Raw genomic sequence first — 19,099 nt, forward strand, 5'->3', positions numbered from 1 at the left:
GGAGGCGCCCGAGCGTGCGCCGGGGCGCGAGCCACCGCCTCCCGGAGCCTGAGAACCCGCCCCGCGCGCCGCCGCGCCGGCCCCGGCGTTTCTACGGCAACGCGGCGCGTCCCCGCGCTCGGGGCCTGAGTCGGCGGGAGCGCGGCCAGGGAAAGCCGGGGGGCCCCGGCGCCCGCCCCGAGACCCGCCCGCGCCCTCGGCCCGCGCGTTCCCTCCCGCCGCGTGCGGTTGGCACAGCGCCTAGGCCGGTGCCCGCTGCTGGGCCTTTCATCTTCGTCGAGAGCCGCGCTCGCCAAACACCGCCTCCGGTCCCTCCAGCCGGGACTGTGGGCAAAGGAGCGAAAAGCCAATCAGCCAGTAACTGGGAGGGAAACGTAAAAGGAAAGGCCAATGGGGTCCAGTTTCTGCTGACGCGCCCTTTAGCTTCAGAGCATATGCTCAGCGTGTCCGCGTCCCTGTGTTGAATCTGAAAACGTGGGCTCTTGGAAGCTGCCTTTGGTAGGAGCGCTGCTTACCGTCTCATCCCTAACTTTTCACTTATTCAGCAAATATTTGTTGAGTTCCTATTTTCTGGAAAAGATTGGGTTAGACACTGGAACTAATACAAACAAAGGTAAGAAGAAAGGACCCCCATCCTGACGGACCTTAGCGTTCAACGAGGTGACAGCCACTTAAACTGTTGAACAATATACTCTGAGATAAACAACAAACGGGAGGCTTTTCTTTTGCCTTTGAACAACCCATGTTCTTTGGGTCTTCTGACCTTACCTTGTGCCGCTCTTCCAAGTAAACACTGTTAGGAGGAAATTCAAGCGCTCTCTCTCTCTCTCTCTCACACACACACACACACACACACACACACACACACACACACACGCCTCACGCTTCTGTCTTCCCAACAGCACGTTAGGGCCCTCTTCCTTGGTAGTGTATTTTCTGGATTTTGTGCTGTCTCCCCCAGTCTAGACTGAGCTCTTGGAGGTAGAGGTAGAGGAAATGCAGTTTTGGTCTTGTATTGTCAGTGCCTTAGGCTGATGAAAGTTTGTTTTGGACAAATGGATATCCCCAGTCCTTTGTTACCTCTCTTATGGAACTCCCCTTCTTCTCCTATGTTACCTGTATTCCTCTCTTCTCCCCCCTTGTATTCATTCGGCAAGTTATCTATCCAGGACCTGTTGTATTCCAGATAGTGTGCTGGACTCTGAGCGTGGAGTAGTAAACTAAAATCAGAATAGTCTTTGCTCTTGTAGAGTGCACAGTCTCCTCAGAGTGATAGACACTAATCAAACAAATACTTGTAAAATTGCAGTTGAGGTATGTGCTACTCTATCTATTTTTTGCTGTATAACAAATCATGGCAGAACCTTGTGGCTTATGATAGTCCTTTAGCTAACTCAGGATTCTATGAATGGGCTGGGTGATTCTTTTACTTTAGTCTACTCAAATGGGCTCTTTTATATCTTTCTGGCCAGCTCTGGGTTTGCTGGTGACTGGATGAGCCAGGGTGACCTCGCTCACAAGTCTGGGGTTGAGAAGGCTATCAGCAGGGGCAACAGAGGCAACATGTTAGTGACCCCTTTTGCATTATAACACAGGTACTAAGGAAAAGTACATGGTGCACGATGACATATACTTAATACAGAAGTTTGGTTTGAACTGGATGGGGAAAGTAGTTCATTGAGAAAGTGACATTTGAACTGAGATTCAGAGATTGAGAAGGGGTTAACTAGGTGAAGAAGGAGGGAAAAGTAGTCCAAAGAGAAGGACAGGATAGGCAGATTCCCTCCCTCCCAACCCAAACCCCAATCCCATTCCCATCTATCCTAACTGCCCTCCAGCTGATTATTCAAGTCAAAAACTTTGGAGCCATCCTTTCTTTTCCCCAGGCACACTGACAGTTTCCATCTGTCCCACTGCCAAAACGTATCCTGAATCACTCCTTTTTCATTTCTGCATCACCATAATCCAAGCTACTATTATCATTCACCTTTACCGCAGACCCTCCTTGTTGGTCTCTGCACGTCCACAGTTACACATTGCAATGCAAAATAAAAAAAATGTAGATCAGATCATGCCAACCTTTCAAAGCCTCTGCTGAATCATCTGAGTGCTTATGTCTCCCCCAAATTCATATGTTGAATTCCTAATTTCTGGGGTGATGGTTTTAGGAGATGGGGCCTTAGGGGAAGGCTTTATTAGTGCTCTTTTTTTTTTTTTTTTAAGTTTATTTATTTCTTGGAGAGAGAGAGAGAGAGAGAGGATCCCAAGCAGGCTCTGCACTGTCAGCACAGAGCCCAATGTGGGGCTCGAACTCATGAATCATGAGGTCATGCTGAGCCAAAATCAAGAGTGTGGCACTTAACCCATTGAGCCACCCAGATGTCCCAACCCTGTTGGCGCTCTTAATAAAAGAGATTTCAGAGAGCTCCGTAGCTCCTTCTGCCTTGTTACACTGAGAAGATGGCCATCAATGAGGGAGAGAACTGTGAGAAGTAAATTTCTGTTTTTTATAAGCTGCATAGTTTATGTTTTTGTTTCTGCTATAGCAGCTTAAATGGCCTAAGACGGACTCAGTATGCTTAAAATCAAGATTTAAATCCTTACTCTGGCTATGAAGGCTGTATCTCATTCTTGCCTTCCCATCTACTTCCACTGCCCCCACTCTGCTCTAGATACAGTATCTTTCTTTCTGTTCCCAGCATGTATCAAGCTCGTTTTAGAATCAGTTTTGTGTTTGTTGTTTTTTTCCGCCTGGAACACTCTTCCCTCAGGTCTTCGCATGGCTGGCCCCCTCTTATCACATAGAATTCTGCTTTAAAGGTGCCTACAGAATGAGGTTTTCTCTGAACACCTAATCATTACCATATCACTCTGTTTTGTTTCCTTTGAAGCACATAACACTCTCTGAAATTAACCTATTTGTTTATATGCTATTTCTGTCTCCCATGATTAGAATATAATCTGCATGGACGTAGGCACAGTTCACATTATATTCTCTGCACCACCAAAGTCCTTGATTCATAGTAGGAACTAATGGAATTAGTAATTAATGGAATTTACCAATGAAAAATGAATGAGTGAAAACCCCACGACAGAAAGAGCACGGTGTGTTTGAGGAAATGGAAGAAAATCAAAGAGACTGGAGTAGAGGAGGTGGGCATCATGATAGGTGATGTAGTTGGAGTGGTAGGGAGGGGGTCTGGTCACGTAGGCAGTTCAGCCATGGTGAAAAAATTTGTTCCTTACACTGGAGTTCTTCAGAGAAACAGAACCAATAGTATATGTGTATATGTACTAAATATAGTGTATATATATGTTTTTATTATCCATCCATCCATCCATCCATATGGTTTATTTTAATTTTTTTTTTCAACGTTTTTTTTTTTTAATTTATTTTTGGGACAGAGAGAGACAGAGCATGAACGGGGGAGGGTCAGAGAGAGAGGGAGACACAGAATCGGAAACAGGCTCCAGGCTCCGAGCCATCAGCCCAGAGCCTGACGCGGGGCTCGAACTCACGGACCGCGAGATCGTGACCTGGCTGAAGTCGGACGCTTAACTGACTGCGCCACCCAGGCGCCCCCATATGGTTTATTTTAAAGAACTGGCTCATGTGAAAATGGGAGCTGAGTCCCAGGACATGCTGTCAGCAAGCTGGAGACCCAGGAGAGCTGATGGTATGAATTCTAGTCCAAAAGCTGGCAGACTCAAGACTCAAGAAGAGCTGATATTTCTGGCTGAGTCTGAAGGTTGGGAAAAAAAGCAACATTCCAGTTTAAGCAGTCAGGTAGGAAGCTTTCCTTCTCCCTCAGATTTTTTGTCCTAGTCAGGTATCTTTTTTTTTTTAATTTAAATTTTAGTTAGTTAACATTATAGTGCAATATTGGTTTCAGGAGTAGAATTCAGTGATTCATCACTTACATACAACACCCAGTGCTTATCACCCATTGAGGATGGGTCGTCCTCAATGCCCATCACCCATCTGACTCACCTCTTTCTAGTCAGGTCTTAAATTGATTGGATGAGGCATACCTACGTTAGGGAGGACAATCTGCTTTACTCAGTCTACCAATTCAAATGTTAATCTCATTCCAAAACATCCTCACAAACACACCCAGAAAAATGTTTGGTCAAAAGTTTGGGCATCCTGTGGCCCAGTCAAGTTGATACAAATTAAGGATCACAGTCCTTATCTTAGTATTTATATGTTACAGCGACAACTATCGTATTCGTCATGTAACTTTTAAATCTTTTAGCAAATGCCTCATGTACAATTTTTGAACAAAAATATACTGAATTGTACTCTTTCAGCCTCCACCTAACATATGGAATGAATATGTTCTAGGAACCCATCTCCTGAGTTCTGGGCTCTTCTTTGGTTTTACTCTTTTGTTAACAGACATTTCAGAACATTGAAATTAAATCCCTTGTCTTCTCTTTCCAGCGTGCTTGCCACTGTTCTAGACTCTCTCTCTCTCACACACACACACACCACGTACATTGTGATTTTTTTTTGCAATGTTCTTAAACAAATGTAAGCATTAAATAAATTAATTTAAGTAGTCAATGAATGCCATTTCATATTTGAAATAAGGAGAGTGTATGTAGCCAATCATGGTTGTAGCATTCCAAAATCTCTGGGAATTACTCTTCCAGGATACCAGCTGTATAACTTGACTTTTTTCAGTGATTTCTTAAATTACTACTGACTTTTCACTGACTTCTCTTAAGTTACTACATGATATTTATTTATTGTGAAAACAGCACAATTTTATTTTGCATAACATTGAATGAATTCTAATTGACCTAGGTTGGTTTAAGAAAGGTCCAGTGGAGGCAAAGAGTTACATTAACTTCATTCACCATTTATTCAGCATTATTTACTGAGAACTTGTCATATACCAGGTGCTGGATTTACCATTCTTTTTTTTGTTTTTATGTTTATTCATTTTTGAGAGACAGAGACAGAGCACAAGCAGGGGGAGGGGTAGGGAGAGGGGGAGACACAGAATCCGAAACAGGCTCCAGACTCTGAGCTGCCAGCACAGAGCCTGACGTGGGGCTCGAACTCATGGACCGTGAGATCATGACCTGAGCTGAAGTCAGATGCTTAAAGGACTAAGGCACCCAGGTGCCCCTGGATTTACCATTTTTTAAACCAAGTGCCCTGCATGAGGTGGAAGGAGGTACCTGTACATATAACTGGAGCAGTTTTTGAGCTTTTTTCCAGTCGTATTTCTTTGAAACTTTAGAGGTGATGATGTAGTTTAAATTAGATTATTTTATTTAAATCCTATGTTATTATTTTCTTAATCTTAGCTTTCTCCTCCCCTCCCCCTTGTCCCATTTTAGAAAGGAAAATATTAAGTGAGCAACCATGATATATTGTATTTTTTTGCCGTTGTTTATGCCTATACAACATGACTTTGGATGTAGCTGTTACATGTTAGATAGCTTAAGAAAATTGTTTTAATGTTGATACACAGATACAAAACCTCTCCCTAGCAAATAGTTTTGTTTATTATTTGTTTAATTTTTTTTTTTTAATGTTTATTTTTATTTTTGAGACAGAGAGAGACAGAGCATGAGCAGGGGAGGGGCAGAGAGCAAGGGAGACACAGAATTGGAAACAGGCTCCAGGCTCTGAGCTGTCAGCACAGAGCCTGACGCGGGGCTCGAACTCACGGACCGTTAGATCATGACCTGAGCCGAAGTCGGACGCTTAACCGACTGAGCCACCCAGGCGCCCCTAATTTTGTTTTTTTACTCTTTGAAGATTCAGTATTTGAGGGGATATAAGGACTCCCTCTAGTGGTAAACTTAGTACTTAAAATGACTTGGTCAAGAACTAGAACCAAGGGATTAGGATGAAACTGCCCCAGACTGTCATCTCTTTTATGATCAGTTTTCAAGTAGAACTTACCTATCACTGGCTTTCTTAGTGTATTAAGGAGTGAGTGTCATAAAGTGATGAAGCACATGGGCTTTGGAGGGCTCTGAGGTCTCACACCCAGATTTAAAGCCCGGCTTTATCACTCTCTTGAGGGTTGGTGTGCATCAGAGTCACCTGGAAGGCACGTTAAGACACAGCTTTCTAGACCCCGGCCCAAGTTTCTGACTCAGGGATCTGGAGTGAGCGCCAAGAATATACATTTATAACAAATTCTCAGATGACACTGATGCTGCTGATCCAGGGACTGTAGCCGGGGCCCAAGGGTGCAAGAGCACCTGGCCCCAGGGGTCCCAAACAGACCAGGTTCAGCCACTTATTGCTGACATCATCCAGAGGCAGAGAGACAAGAGGTAGTGAGGCAAGAAAGGAATTTATTTCAGTGAGGACTACACTGGGAAGACAGCAGACTTATATCCCAAAGACTGACTCCAAAGTGCTGAAGATAGTGCTAGGTTTATATAAGGAAAATGTGGGACAAAGGTTGGTGGGTGCATGTAGGTGGGCAATACAGGTCAGGCCAAGCCTTGTCTTGGGGTCAATTGTGGGGGCTCTTGCTGGCATCAGGGCAATTGTTATTATTTGAGGGGGTAGTTTCCGTTCCCATCATGGGATGCTTTAGCCGCCAGCTCTTTTGCTTGAGTTAAAAGTTAAGTTGGAAAACTTCATCAGTTAGAAAGTACAGACTAAGGTAAAAATGGAGGTAAAGTTCTCTTTCAAAACCACACTTTGAGAAATAGGATCCTTGACTCCTAGAGTGATGTCACTAAGTAAGCCTTCTGTTCCTCAGGGTTGAGCTGCAGGGTTGTTGTGAGAATTAAATGGAGTAGTTGATGTTAATTAAGTGCTTAGCATGATTCCTGACATAGTGAGTGCTCCATAAAGGTTAGCTTGTGTTAATGTCACAGATATGCAGTGTTTTCTAATTTGGAAAATTCAAAAAATAAAGTAAAACTGTTTAATAATATTGTTGAGTTAAAATAGTCAGCTAAGTTATATCAGTAATTTTACTTATGGTTGAGGTCTTTGTGCTTGACACTGTACTAAGCATTATTAACAAATCTATAGAATCTCCATCATTATTAATATATTAACCTTTTTCATTGGTTTGAAAAACCGATAACAAAACAAAACAGAAACTACACACTGAAGGGGAGTGTCAAATAAACACAGGGGCCAATTGAAACAGCTCCCAATGGCCAAAGCTGGAAAAATTTGAGCAATAAAATATAGTAGTAATGGATTATAACCCAAGGTGAAAAACAGATATCCCTGAGTCCATGCTGAGATCAATGATTAAATGAATGAAAGAATGAATAAATAAGTAAATGGAGAAGAGACAAATCTTCCATGCAGAAGAGTCCAAATAATTTATGTAGATTCTCTGCCCTCAAAGCGGAAGCCTAACTCAGTCCTTAAGTGTAGACAACACATAGTGACTTCTTCCTTCCTTCCTTTTCTTTCTTCCTTTTTCTTTCTTTCTCTTTCTCTTTTCTCCTTTTCTTTCTTTCTTTCTTTCTTTCTTCCTTCCTTTCTTTCTTTCTTTCTTTCTTTCTTTCTTCTCTTTCTTTCTTTTGCTTTTATTTACATAGTAACTTCTTTCTAAAGAAGGGGAAAAAAGTAACTTTAAAGTGGAGAAACATGACAAACATCAGCTCAGCCAGGTGATTAAGGTCAATGTCAACAGTGGTAAGTTATGTTACAAGTATGTACCTTTTATGTGATGTCATGGAAATGGTATCTTATATTTGTGGTCTTTCTCCTCAAAACCCATAACCCCCGAGTAATCATGAGAAACACATCAGATAAATCCAAGTATAGTGGCATTTTATAAAATATCTTACCAGGATGCCTCAAAACTGTCAAGGTCATCAAAAATAAGAGAGTCTGGGGGTGCCTGGGTGGCTCAGTTGGTTAAGCATCCATTGGACTTTGGCTCAAGTCATGATCTCATGAGTTCAAACCCTGCACCGGGATCTCTGCTGTCGGCACGGAGCCCGCTTCAGATCCTCTGTCCCCCAATCTCTCTGCCCCTCTCCCACTTGCGTTCTTGCTCTTTCTCTCAAAAATAAATTTTAAAATGGGGCACCTGGGTGGCTCAGTTGGTTGAGCTACCGATTTTGACTCAGGTCATGATCTCACGGTTTGTGAGTTCGAGTCCCGCGTTGGGCTCTGTGCTGATAGCTCAGAGCCTGGAGCCTGCTTCTGCTTCTGTGTCTCCCTCTCTCTCTGCCCTTCCCCCATTCATGCTCTGTCTCTGTGTCTCAGAAATAAATAAACATTAAAAAAAAATAAAATAAATTAAAAAAAATTAGGAAGTCTGAAAAACTGTCACAGGCAGGAGGAGCTTAAGGTGGCATGACAACTAAATGTAGTGTGGTATCCTGGATGGGGTCCTGGAACAGGACGTGGACATTAGGTAAACGGTAAGAACTAAGGAAATCTGAATAAAATACAGAAAAAAATAAAGCAAAGTTATTTGACTGTTAGAAAAATATGAATACATATTCTTTATTAGAATGAGAAAAGTTGAGAAGTATAATAAAGAAAAGTTGAGGGGCGCCTGGGTGGCTCAGTCGGTTAAGCATCCGACTTCAGCTCAGGTCATGATCTCGTGGTTCATGAGTTCGAGCCCTGCATCAGGCTCTGTGCTAATAGCTAGGAGCCTGGAGCCTGCTTTGGATTCTGAGTCTCCCTCTCTGTCTGCCCCTCCTTTGCTCTCTGTCTCTGTCTCTCAAAAATAAATAAACATTAAAAAAAATTAAAAAAAAGAGAAAAGTTGAAAAGTATAATAAAGAAAAGAATGCCAATACTATAGGTAAAATGTTATGTTAATATTAGGTAAACATTTTTGTAGATCTGTTTTTCTAGATTGATCTATCTGATAGGTAGAGGTAGAGCATATATATGCATATGTAAATATACAAATATATAGTAGGCCTGAAGACAAATAATCTTACAAAAATATGATTTTTGTGTGTGTTTTAAATTTTTATTTTAGGCATTATTTAATTTTTTTTACATTATGAAATATAGCAAACATACAGAAAGTAATTAACTGGCCTCTGTGTATTCGTTGGGCAGATTTTACCATATTTGCTTCAGTTTTTTTTTTAATAAGCAAAAATTCCAGATAAGTTAAAATCCTACCCTTTCATCTTGTTCCCTCTCTCCCTTTTTTGTCGTGATAATCATTGTCTTCAAGCATATTCTTTAAATGCCTGTTTATATACTTCTACTTTATATGTATGTATTCATTAATGATGTAGTATTTTTTGTGTTTTTAAACATTATGTGATTGGTGTAATATTTACGTACCTTTTTGAAATTTGCTTCTTAACACAACATTATTATGTTTTAGAGGTTTATCCATATTGTTACATTGGGTGCTGTGTAGTTAAACTAGTGTTTCTATTCTTCTGGTGAATATTGGTTGTTTCCAATTTTTTGTCTTACAAAATATGCTGCAATGTATATGTACTTTATTTTCTCTAGAGTATCTATATAGAGATGGCTTGTCTTTTTGTGTTGTTTGTAATAACTTTTACATTACAAAAGTTTTTAATATTAGGCCTTTAATCTAGTTGGTATCTATTTTTGTATATACTAGGATGTAAGGATCTAATTTTATTTTTTTCCATACAGGTAACCACTTGTACCAAATTAATTTATTGAATTATCCCCCCCATCCCAACTAATTTTTATTACTACTTCTGTCACATGCCAAGTTCCCATACATAGTTTGACCTTTTATAGGCATTCTGTTCATTGGCCTATTTGTTTAGCCATTGCTTCTCAAACCCGCCAGCCCTAGGCAATCAGTAATCTGTTTTCTGTCTCTATGGACTTGCCTGTTCTCGGTGTGTCAAATAAATGGAATCATACAATACGTAGTCTTTTGTGATTGAACTTTCACTTAGCATAATGTTTTCAAGGTTCATTCATGTTATAAACTGTAGTAGTATTTTATTCTTTTTATTGCTGAGTAATAGTCCTTTGTATGGATATACCAATTTGATTTACCCATTCATCAATTGATAGACGTTTGAGTTAGTTCCACTTTTTGCTTGTTATGAATAATGCTGCTGTAAACATTTCTGTGCAAGTTTTTGTGTAGGCATGCGTTTGCATTTCCCTTGAGTATATATACTTAGGAGTTGAATTGCTGGATCATAAGGTATGTTTACCTTTTTGATGAATTTCCAGACTGTTTTGCAAAGAGGCTGCACCAGATTCCCACTAACAGTGTATGATGGCTCTAATTACTCCACATCCTTTGCAACATTTGTTATTTTCTGACTTTATTCATTTTAGCCATACTAGTGGGAAAAAAATGATATGACATGGTGGTTTTGATTTCCATTTGCCTGATGGCTAATAATAAGCATTTTTTCGTGATCTTATTGGCCATTTATCTTTTTTTTTTGTATTTTTAAATTGAAGTATAATTAACATAAAGTGTTATTCGTTTCCAATGTACAGTATAATGATTCAACAAATCTATACATTACTCAGTGCTCTTCACAAGAAATGTACTCTTAATTTCTGTGGGGAAAGAGGTTCTACTTACATAAATGGGTTAAAAAAAAAACCTTAGGTTGGAAAACTGCCACCACGGGGTGAAAACACCCAAGGTTAGCTAGAGAGATACTGTAATGGAATCACGAGTTATATCACCTGCAGGAAATTACTTTCCATCTGGCGCCAATGTACCTTTATCACAAACTCTGCTTGCCCCCCAGATCCTTTGCTTCTTACACATACAAGTTAATGATTACTATCTGATTGCTTTCTCCATGTTCACGTGTGTAAGATTTTTTTTCCCTCATGTTCACCACGTGGGTAGTATCTTGTGAACTCAATAAATAGGGAGACAAAATCCCTGTTTGGGGCTCTTGTCTCCTCCCAGGCATTAGCCTCTGTTGCACTCAATTCTGCATCTGCTCTCTTGCTGGACAAGAGAGAACTCCAGACTTGTAGTCTGCTACAAATTTCCTCTATCTACGTCACCCATCTGCCCACCCACCTCCTCCTGGCAACCACCAGTTTGTTCTCTGTATTTGAGTCGTTTCTTTCTTTGTTTGTCCCTTTCTTTGTTCATTTTTTTTTTTTGTTTCCTAAATCATGTATAAGTGAAATCATATGGTCTTTGTCTGTCTGATTTATTTCACTTATCATTATACCCTTTAGGTCCATCTATGTTGTTAGAAATGGCAAGATCCCAATTCTTTTTTTATGGCTGAGTAATATTCCACTATATATATATATAAATCTCACGTATATTCCATTATATGTATATATATGTATCCATATATATATATATATATATATATATATGTATGTATCACATCTTTATCCATTTATTTATGGATGGACACTTGGATTGCTTCCATATATTGACTGTTGTAAATATGCTTCAATTAAGCATAGAGGTGTGTATATCTTTTTGAATTAATGATTTCATTTAGGGGGATAGATACGCAGCAGTGGAATTACTGGATCATATGGCAATTACATTTTTAATTTTGGGGGAAATGTCCATACTGTTTTCCACAGTGTGGCTGCACTTTGCATTTCCACTAATAGTGCACGAGGGTGCCTTTTTCTTCACATCCTCACCAACACTTGTTATTTCTTGTATTTTTGATACTAACCATTCTGGCAGGTGTAAGGTGATATCTCATTGTGGTTTTGATTTGCATTTCTCTGATGATTAGTGATGTTGAACATTTTTCATATGTCTGTTGGCCATTTGTATGTCTTCTTTGGAACAATGTCTACTCAGGTCCTCTGCCCATTCTTAAAAAAGTTTTTTTAAAGAGAGAGAGAGAGCTCATAAGTGGGGCAGAGTGAAGGAGGGGTGGGGGAGAGACAGAGAGAGAGAGAGAGAGAGAGAGAGAGAGAGAGAGGAAAAACTTAAGCAGGCTCTATGCTCAGCACAGAGCCTGATGTGAGGCTTGATCCCATGACCCTGGGATCATGTCCTGAGCTGAAACCAAGAGTCAACTAACTGACTGAACCACTCAGGCAACCCACCCTGCCCATTTTTAATTGGGTTATTTGTTTTGTTGTTGTTGTTGTTGTTTTGTTTTGTTTTCTTGGCATTGAGTTGTATAAATTCTTTATATATTTTGGATATTAACCCCTTATTGGATATCTTATTGGCCATTTGTATATCTTCTTTGGAGAAATATCTATGTAGATCCTTTGCCTATTTTTTAAATTGGTAATTTGTCCTTATATTATTGGGTTATGAAAGTTCTTTATGTATTCTAGATACAAGTCCCTTATCAGATATATGATTTGCAAATATTTTTCTCCCATTATATGGATTGTCTTTTCACTTTCTTGATGGTATCTTTTGAAGTACAAAAGGTTTTAATTATGATGAAGCCCAATTTATGTAAGTTTTCCTTTGTTGTCTGTGCTTTTTAAACAAAGAGGGCTTGGTTAACCTAAGGTCATAAAGAATCACGCCTGTATTTTCTTCTAAGAGTTTTATAGTTTTGGCACTTAAATTTATGTCTATGGTCAATTTTGAATTAATTTTTAAAAAATCTTTATTTATTTATTTAATTATTTTTAAAGTTTATTTATTTCTTTTGAGAGATACACAGACAGCATGAGTAAAGGAGGGCAGAGAGAAGGAGAGAGAATACCAAGCAGGTTCCGTACCTTCAGCGCAGAGCCTGATGCAGGGATTGAACCCACAAAACTGCAAGATCATGACCTGAGCCAAAACCAAGAGTCAGATGCTTAACCAACTGAGCCATTCAGGAGCCTCTATTTATTTTTGCGAGAGAGAGAGAGCATTAGTGGTGAGGGGCAGAGAGAGAGGGAGAGAGAGAATCCAAAGCAGGCTCCATGCTGTCAGCACAGAGCCTGACATGGGGGTGGAACCCATCAGTGAGATCATGACTTGAACAGAAGTCAGATGTTCAACCAACTGAGCCACCCAGGCCCCCTAAGAATTGAAGATTTTATATTCTGTAAACACGTAGTTCAATTTCAAATTTTATGGTAAACTCTTTGCTATGAAAAATAAAGAAATTACCATCTTTATACCTTCTATCACTTCCCTTTTCCTCACATTTTGTTTTTATTAATAATACTATTATTTTATATTATCAATGTCCCTAACAATATGTTTGAAGCTATAACCCATATAGTGGTTTAGTCTTGGTTGTACATTTACATTGACTCATTGACTCATTGCTCCCTATCAGTCCACTTGATCTAAGTTGGTGACTTTATAAACTCAGAGTTGTATGTCATATTCTGTTATCAGTATTTTAATGTCTGTAGGACGAGTAATGATGTTCCTTCTTTCATTTTTTTCATTTATGTGATTTATAATTTGTGCCTTCTCTCTCTCTTTTTTTTTTCTTGATTAGTCTGGCTAGAGACTTATCAATTTTAATGATCTTTTCAAAGAACTAGCTTTTGGTCCCATTTTTTTTCCTTCCCTCTCCTTTTCCTTCTTTTCTTTTTTTTTTTTTTTCTGCCTCCTACTTGTTATACGGTTAATTTGCTATTCTTTTTTTTGAAAAATGACTATTTATTTATTTTGATGGAGAGAGTGTGTGTGCATGAGCAGGGAGGGACAGAGAGAGAGGGAGAGAGAATTCCTAGCAGCTTCCATGCTGTCAGTGCAGAGCCTGACACAGGGCTCCATCTCATGAGAGATGAACGTGAGATCATGAACTGAGCCGAAATCAAGAGTCAGACACTTAACTGACTCAGCCACCCAGGCGTCCTTCCTCTTCTTTTCTTTCTTTCTTTCTTTCTTTCTTTCTTTCTTTTTTTTTTCCTCAAGATTTTATTTTTAAGTAATCTCTACATCCAACATGGGGCTTAAACTCACAATCCCGATATCAGGAGTCACATGCTCTACCAACTGAGCCAGCCAGGCACCCTGTTTCCCCCCTAGTTTCTTAAGATAGAAACTTAGATCATGGTATTTACACCTTTCTTCTTTTCTGATATATGAATTTAATGCTATGTAAATACTATGCACTTTTCTCTAAGCACTGCTTTTGCCGCATCCGTAAATTTTAGTATGTTGTGTTTTTCTTTTCATTCAACTAAAAATACTTTCTAATTTCCCTTATAGATCCCTCTTTGACTCATGGGTCATTTGGAGGTGTGTTGCTTAACTTTCAAATTTTCAAATTTTACAGATCTATTTCTGTTACTGATTTTTAGTTTAATTCTGTTATGATCAGAGAATATATATCTTATGATTTTGGTTCTTTCAAATTGATTGAAGGATTTTTTTTTAAGTAATCTCTATGCCCAACATGGGACTCAAACTCATGACTCCAAGATTAAGAGTCACAATGTCTACCGACTGAGCCAACCAAGCACCCCCTGGAGGATTTTTTAATGACTCATAATATTGTCTATTTTGGTGAATGTTTCATATGCTTCATTTTTATTATACTTCATTTGTCAAGTTTTTATTTAAATTCTACTTTGTTAACATATAGTGTAATATTGTTTTCAGGAGTATAATTTAGTGATTCATCACTTACATATGATGCCTTGTTTCATATGCTTTTGAAAAGAATTTGTATCCTACTGTTGGGTAGAAAATTCTACCAATGTTAATTAGATCAAGTGTTGATAGCATTGTATTATAGGTTTTCTATAACCTTACTGAATTTCTTTCTATTTGCTCTGAAATAAGAATGTTGAAGTCTCCAACTGTAATTATAGATTTGCCTGTTTCTCCTTTCAGTTCCATCAGCTTTTGTCCATTTTGAATATGTGTTGTTAGGTTCATATATGTTTAGATTATGTACCATATTGATATATCTTCTTAATGACCCTTTAATGATTGTATAATACTGCTTTTTATCCCTAAGAAGTGTGGTACATGTGTGTATACACACACACACACACACACACACACACACAATACATACAATGGAATATTACTTGGTGATCAAAAAGAATGAAATCTTGCCATTTGCAACAACATGGATGGAACTAGAGTGTATTATGCCAAGCAAAATAAGTCATTCAGAGAAAGACAATTATCATATGATTTTACTCATATGTGGAATTTAAGAAAGAAAACAGATGAACATAGGGGAACGGAAGCAAAAATAAGATAAAAACAGAGAAGGAGACAAACCGTAGGAAATTCTTAAATAGAGAAAACAAACTGAGGTTTGCTGGTATGGTGTTGGGTGGGGGGATGGGCTAAATGGGTGTCGGGCATTAAGGAGGGCACTTGGGATTAACACTGGGTATTATATGAAAGTGATGAACCACTAAATTTTACACCTGAAACTAATATTACACTGTATGTTAACTAACTGGAATTTTAATAAAAATAGAAAATAATGCCAAGGTTTGTTATATATATATATATATATATATATATATATATATATATATATATTTCACCACAATTTGAAAATATTAAAAAGGTAATATACCAAAAACCATTGGAATTACATACTTTAGATGGGTGAATTGTATCATATGTGAATTATATCTCAGCAAAACTGTTAAAAATTATTCAAAGCATTTAGGATTTTTGCTTTAAAACAGTTGGCATTTGGTGCTAAACATTGCAACCTTTTGGGAGCTGAGAAATTGTTCCTCCTGTCTAATGGGCAACTAGTCATTTCCTTTTGCAGCACATTAGATGGTATATTAGGGACAATAGAAACACAAACGTCCCTAGGTTTGATATACATCAGAGGTTCATCATTGAAAAGAAATGGAAGGGAACAGGGGTGCCTGGCTGGCTAGCTCAGTCGGTACAGCATGCAACTTTTGTTCTTGGGGTTGTGAGTTTGAGCCTCATATTGGATGTGGAGATTACTTAAAAATAAAATCTTAAAAAAAAAAAAAAAGAAATAGAAGGGAACAAATAAGTAGGACCTGGCAGAGACAGACTCTCACCTAGAGATTGGCAGCACTGCCAGAGGAAAGTTATGAATTACCTAGTGAAATGAAAATTAGGCTTGGCTGTTACGGGCTTTTTATTTTAATCTATGAGAAGCTACTGACTACTGATTCCTGAAATCATTGTTACACTATATGTTAACTAACTTGGATTTAAATTTAAAAAAATACTGCTCTTTATTCCTGGCACTATTCCTTAATCTGAAGACTATTTTTCCTGATACTAATGTACTTTTTATTAGTGTTAGGATGGTATAATCTTTCCCTTCCTTTCGCTTTTAACTTATCTGTATCTTTATATTTAAAATGGGTTTCTTATATAGTTAGGTTTTGATTTATCCACCTGATAGTCTCTGACTTTAATTAATTTGTTTAGGCCATTTACATTTAATGTAATAATTGATATAGTAATATTAAAATCTACCATTTGGTAGCTTTTTAAATATATTCCGTATTTCCTTTGTTGGAAGACCTGGGTCCTATTATTTTTTGATGTCTTTGTTAATATCCTGTGTCAGGGCTAACTCCATGTAATTGCAGTATATCCTGCGCCTATGGTGGGGGATATCTGCTGACTCCAATTCAGCATGTGGCCATGGGATGCAGTTACTTCAAGAGATTCCTCCAGTGTAGTGGAGCTTAATGCTGGATGCACATTAGAAATACCTGAGAAGCTTTAAAAAAATACCAATACCTGTGTCCTACCAATAAAAATTATAATTTGATTTATCTGGAATGCAGCCTGGCAATTGATAATCTTAAATTAGGCTTCCCAGGTGATTCTAATGTGAATTAGGTTGCAGACCCTGGGAAGATCTTGAATGAAAATAGAAAATTCTACTTTCATTGATTTTCCTTAATGCTTCTCTGAGCTCCCTACCTACTCTTTTTTCACTTCTTTAAAAATTTGGGGATAAAATGGAGAATTCCCAGGATTTAGTTGAACTCAATATTTTCCCTTATCCTTATTCCTTGGAAGAAGGTATGGGATTATGATCTAGTCATGGCTGAAACTTTCCAAAATTTATGACATGATTTAGTATACTTTACTGTGTTTTACTTTTGCTTGTAATTTTTTGGCTACTTTTTGCAACCTTTATTTATTTGTTTATTTTGTCAGATATGGAGGGAAAGGATTCTGAGATCCAACTTTATTCTATCATCTTTACCTGGAAGTCCTTGTATTTTTTGTTATATTATACTATTTTCTTTAATCTTCACAATGATCTTGTGAAGCTACTACTATTACTACTGTAGTTGTAGATTTCCTTGTTTTTACAGATGCTTAGACAATAATTCTATTAACTTTTTAAAAGGATAAAATTAGATATGAATTAACATTTTTTTCCTGACAGAAATGTAAAAAATTTTAAGCTACTATATTGTGGGCATACGTTGTAACTTTTTTTTTGTCCTTTAGATTGGAAGATTATCTTTCTCAACCAGAAAAGCCTCTGTTAGGGGCACCTGGGTGGCTCAGTTGGTTGACATCTGACTTCAGCTCAAGTCATGATCTCTATGTAAATTCGAGCCCCACATCAGTCTCTGTGCTCAGAGCCTGGAGCCTGCTTCGAATTCTGTGTCTCCCCCCCTCTCTGCCCCTCCCCTGCTCATGTTCTGTCTCTCTCTGTCTCTCAATAATAAATAAATGTTAAAAAAAATTTTTTTAAAAGAAAAGCCTGTGTTAGCAACCATTTGTATTTCACATGTTAGCTTCACGTTCTGTCCATATGAATTTTTTTCTTTATTGTTTTTCAGTGTTGATATCAGTTTTTCTGAGTCTTCACAGTTATTTTTAGTGAGCAGTTAGATTTTACTTAGTCAGTGTATTACAGGTGATTGCAGCCATTATTCTTTCTGATGTTCCAGTTACTCAGGAGCTGGCCAGTGGGATCCATTCCAGCTGGTGCTGTGTTTGACAAGTTCCTGTTTTTCATAAATGTGTCCTGGGTTCTGGCCCAAGACGTCCCAGACTCGCCTTGTGTCTATTCTTCTCAAGACTTGGAATCAGCCAATTCTGCAAGGAACAGCTAGACGTCACTTTAAACTGAAAACTCTGAATTCCTTATTAAAGCATTTTCTTGAGAGAGTTTTGGGAATAGCAAGCCTGCTGAGTAAAGAGTTGAAAGCATCTATTTTGACTGTTAGCTGTAATGGTCACTGAAAACAATATGTTTACCTTTTTAACAAAGACTATCACAGTCAAAATCTGCGTTAAATCATAGCTTGTTGTGCTCCTATCCTTTCAACCTAAATAAACAAAAATTTAAAATAGTGTGTTTGAGATTGTACTTGTATTAGAGACAGTTTTATGCAGTTTAACATACTCATAGGCTTAGCCTACTGGGAAGAAAGAGTAATGTTTCTTCAGATCACCAGTTTTTGGAAATACTTCTCATTTTGATAGCAGCATCTAGTAAATATGGGGTTTCTATGACAAATACCATGGAGTGAAAAGTTCAGTCATTTATTAGAGTATGTCCAGATCTTTATTTGGGATTAACTGAAGCATTGGAATAATTTTCAGAAACATTTCCTTTTTATCTAGATAATATTGTGTTATAGAAAAATGGGTATTTTATTAAAAGAGTGTACCTAAAACTTTTATTTTCTTTAAAAATTCTCACATATTTATTGCTTTGTTATTGTTATAAAAGTTATAATACTTTTTTTTAGATAGCTTGCAAGATGCAGAACCACTGTTAATCACTTTTCTTTTTTTTAAGTTTATTTATTTATTTTGAGAGAGAGAGAGAGAGAGAACACGAGCAGGGGAGGGGCAGAGAGAGATGGAGAGAGAGAGAATCCTAAGCAGCCTCCATGCTGAGCTTGACGTGCTGAGCTTGACATGGGGCTCGATCTCATGACTCTGAGATCATGACCTGAGCTGAAATCAAGAGTCAGATGCTTAACCGACAGAGCCACCCAGGCACCCCTGGGTGCTATTGATATCTCATACTTCTCTATGTGATATTTCATACTACTCTGTAGCATCGATCACAATTATAAGTAAATATCTGATTGGGTAGTGAGTACTATTTGTGTCTGTCTGTCCTCATATAGACCGCATTACTCATATGTCTGACCTCATATAGACAGCATGCTACATCATTCATTACCGCACACCTAGAAGCTAGAATACTGTCTTAAGTGTAACAGGCAATATATTTTTGTTGAACAAATTATATCTAAAAATAGTCAATATTTTACTTTAATATTTTAGTTCCC

The 19,099-nt window shown here is 38.1% G+C and overlaps 1 long non-coding RNA gene across 2 annotated transcripts; it reads left to right on the top strand.

Moving 5' to 3' along the window:
- The first annotated feature begins 145 nt into the window (after positions 1–145).
- On the top strand, positions 146–18,218 carry LOC125924549 (uncharacterized). 2 transcript variants are annotated; one of them, XR_007458462.1, is made up of 3 exons: positions 146–613; positions 3,603–3,787; positions 17,749–18,218. It is a non-coding gene; the product is annotated as an uncharacterized LOC125924549 (long non-coding RNA). The 2 variants fall into 2 exon arrangements; XR_007458461.1 differs by lacking the exon at positions 17,749–18,218 and adding an exon at positions 17,292–17,574.
- Positions 18,219–19,099: the final 881 nt, after the last annotated feature.

Source organism: Panthera uncia, chromosome F2, assembly GCF_023721935.1.
Source record: "Panthera uncia isolate 11264 chromosome F2, Puncia_PCG_1.0, whole genome shotgun sequence".
NCBI lineage: Eukaryota > Metazoa > Chordata > Mammalia > Carnivora > Felidae > Panthera > Panthera uncia.